The sequence below is a fragment of the Erinaceus europaeus genome, chromosome 14 (genome assembly GCF_950295315.1).
Source record: "Erinaceus europaeus chromosome 14, mEriEur2.1, whole genome shotgun sequence".
Lineage (NCBI taxonomy): Eukaryota > Metazoa > Chordata > Mammalia > Eulipotyphla > Erinaceidae > Erinaceus > Erinaceus europaeus.
In genome coordinates this window covers 8300379-8304360 of record NC_080175.1, presented here as the reverse complement: position 1 = coordinate 8304360, position 3982 = coordinate 8300379, and positions in this window count along the sequence as shown.

Below are 3982 nucleotides of genomic sequence, written 5' to 3'. Positions count from 1 at the left end.
CTTGGGGTTCCAAAGACTTTTTTTTCCGTCTTTGGTTTTAAACCAAACTTTGAAAAGAGATGGTGTTGGCCTGGGAGGTGGTGCAGTGGGCAGGGTATTGGACTTTCAAATGTGAGAAGAGGTAGTGTCAGGGACAAGCAGTGGCATATCCCCTGGAGTGCGGATGTCACCATGTGCAAGGACCAGGGTTCAATCCCCCCCACCCACTCTGGGCCCCACCACAGGGAGTGAGAGGGGGCTTCATAAACAGTGCAGCAGTACTACAGGTATCTATCTCTCCCTTCCCTCTAGATTTTTCTATCTCTATTAAAAACAAACAGAAAACCCCACCAGGAGTGGTGGATTCACCATGCAGCCATAAGCCCCAGTGATAACCCTGGTGACAATTTAAAAAGGGCGGGGAGGAGGTATTGTCAAGATTGCTCACTGGTAAAAAATAAACGGCAGGTGCATTTCCAAGCCTGCCAGGACTCCTCCCCTCTCCACTGACCCTCTCAGCTTAGAAGTGCCTGAGTCCCAGTCACCTCTTCATCTCAGGTTGCTGCCAGAGCCCAATTGAACACAGAGCTGTGAACTAAGGCTCTAGGAATGTGCCCACCGCAACTCTTCTGCCTCTTCTGCTTACTCCAGCCTCCGTACCTCACTGCCGGTATCTCTGTCCATCTGGCCACAGGCCTCTCCGAAGGCTGAGTGAGAAGACTCAGGAAAGCTGGTAGCAGTGTCTGAAGGAATTCAGGGCCCTGGGGGCTGGGAGTGCCATCTGCTATTCTTGGGGTCTTCTTTCAGTGACACATTCTCTTGAGTCACCAAACCCATTCAGGACACGGGTTAGCCTCCTAGATAAGCTTCCTAGAAGCCTCTGGAGTTGGGAATTAGTAGGTGCACTCAGAAGACAGTGTGGAAGAGCTTTTTGTGCCTGTGTTTTCTGAAAGCTTTGAAAGTCCCACAACCCCTCATGTGTGCTGGACTTAATTTTTTAATTCATCATTGGAGCTTCCCTACTCTGGACTGACTTTTTCATATATTTATATTTGACCTTCAGTGCAGCTGGGGCCAAGCTTAAGCCTGGTCATGCACATGGCAAAGCAGCACACTAATTAACTGTTTACCAAATAAACCTGAAAATTAAAAAAAAAAAAAAAAAAAAAAGGCCAACCGACCTGAGACCTTAAATGCCCCAGGAGCCTGCGAGTCTCAGGGCCGAGAGCGGAAGTGCTCATGATTGTGTTGAGTTTAGCTGCCCGGAAATCAAGCTGGTGCAGCTGCCACTGAGCCCTCAGAGAGACTGACATCATCCCAAGAGGAATCTGCCCACATTGCTCCTGGGGTGTGCACACGCACTGCTGGGGACACAACGGATTCTAGAATCTCAGACACGTAAAGTGAAAAAAAAAAAAAAACTACTGGTCTTTTTTTTTTTTTTTCTTCTAGCAAGCCAAAGATGATGAATGTGACCTTTTATTTTTGTGACTTGGGCATCTCTTTTCCATGGCACTCAGCATGATGACTTCTTCAGCGGCTACTGAATTAGACAGATGTTATTTTTATCTCTGACCATCACCGTTGAACCGTCTTGACCGCTGGGGGACCCTTCTCAGTCATTGAAATGAGACAGCGTGTGGGTAGCAGGCAGGAGTTATGCGGCCTTTGTTGGTGGTCCCTGGGACTCGCTTGGGGACAGCAGAGTGACCGCAGGGCTGTTGATAACATGACAGCTGTCCTCTCCAGAAGTCGGGACAGATATCACCTGCTTATGAGCTGTCCTGTGACAGCTTGCTTAATCACCCCGGTGCTCTGAGAGAAAATGTCACCGTTAGTTTTTTTTTTTTTTTTTTTTTTTTATGAGAGAAAGAAACCAGAGCACGGCTTAGTTCTGTGGATCAGATCTAGGACATGGGGTGTGCAAGTCCTGTGCTCTACCACCAAGCTATCTCTCCTAACAGAGTTCAGAGTGCATGCTTGGACCAACTTCTGGGCTCAGACCACAGCTTCTTGGAAAAGCTCTGGGATGGGAACGGGTTTCTCCGGATGAGTGTGGGAGGAAGATGCACCAGGTTCACACACGGGAAGCAGTGAGCATCATGGCACGTGACAGCCATCAACTGTTGTTAATGACCTCACTGACGGCCTCCTGGGCAAGGAGGCAGGAAGTGACTTGCTCACGCCTACACCCAGGGCAGGGGCAGACTTGGAACCCAAGACTTCAAAGATCCCTGCTGGGGACCAGGCTCAGGGACTCATGCCTACAAGTCCACTGGTCTCCCACCTCTCCTGCCTCACATCCAAATGTCTCTCTGTTGCCTCTGCCCTGACCCCTCCAGCTCAGAGACCACACAGTACCTCTCACACGGCTGCCTTTGGTGTCTACTCTCACCCTCACCAGCCTTTCCAGGTCTTACATATCCCAGAAGTCTACCTTCTTGCGAAGTGTCCCCTGCGGACAGGTGGGGCTTTGGAGTCTCCACTTCCCAGGAGAGGCTTTTGGCTGCTTGCTAAGATTGTTTTCTAGATGTTGTAATATATTTACCCACTCAGGATTACGAATTCCACAAAGGTAGCTCCTTCTGACACCTTAAAAAAAAAAAAACATTTATCTTGTTTTAATGAGGGGGTGAGTGTTGGTACACACAGTTTAGCTCACACATTGCAGAAGAAGAAGAAGTGCACAAGGACCCAGGTTTGAGCTCTTACTCCCCACATATAAGGGGCAAGAGCTTCGTGAGCTGTGTAGCAGGTGTCTCTCTGTCTGTCTCCCTAACAATTTCTCTCTGTCCTAAAAGAAAAAAGGCCAGCACAGCTCAGCTCTGGTTTATAGTGGTTTCAGGGGTTCAACCTAGTTGAACCTCTCCGTTTTAGGCATGCAAGTCTGGTACACAACTTCTGAGCCCTCTCCCCTACTCCACCTCCTACTTCCCCATTTGCCGTACCAGGACACCCAGATACTTTAAAGTTCCTTGGATTCCACAGCTGAACAGACACTCAAAAATAAAGGACATCAACTGCTAAGAGTTGGGGGCCAGCTCTGCACCCATTATTCCTTGGGGTCCCTACAGTAGAAAGTCAGAGGAGTTGTTTCCAACCCCTGAGCCTGTCATCCCTGTCTCTGAGACGTGTCCCTTGTCCCGGGCCCCTATGTGTGGACAGTCCACAGCTGATCACGACCTGTGTCCCGCCCAGCCCTGCTGCATGGCCCTGCAGCCCTGAGCCCTCGGCTCTGAAACAGTAGATGCCGGGCCGGGAGCCAGGGCTGCAAGTTATTTTAGGCTGTGCCGGAGCCTGCGGGAAACTGCTGGAACGAGCCTGCGTCACTCAGACAAATACCTTTCTTTCTATGTTTCAGCATGTTTGAACTTTCAAACATTGCAGCTACCCTCTATTTTCTGCGTCTCCATATAGCTAAGACCCAAACAGCTACAGCATAGGGCCTGCAGCTGGGGAGGGGCTAGCAGGTGGAACACATGCTTTGCATGGTGGACCTCTGGCTCAATTTTTTTTATACATTTTATTTTAATAAGAGATATGGAATGAGTGGTCCAGGAGGTGGCACAGTGGATAAAGTGTTGTATTCTCAAGCATGAGGTCCTGAGTTCTATCCCCGGCAGCATATGTACCAGAGTGGTTCTCATTCTCTCCTCCTGCCTCTCTCACAAATTAATTAATTAATTAATTAAATATTAAAGATAGAGCGAGAGAGACAGAGGCAGAATGGAAGATAAAGACCAGTGCACTACTCAGCTCTGACGATGGAGCTGGGCATTGAACCTGGGGCCTGAGGCATGGAAGTCTTTTTACAGAATCACTGTGCTGTCTCCTAAGCCCATGGCTCAATCATATTCATTTTCTTTGAGAGGGAGATAGGCTGTGCGGTCCCACGTGGTGCTGGACATCAGACAAGCGGCTCTTAACTTGTTCAGGCACGCGCTTTACCAGGTGAGCTCTCTCCTGGCCCAATATTTAATTATTTATTATTAATTTATTTTTT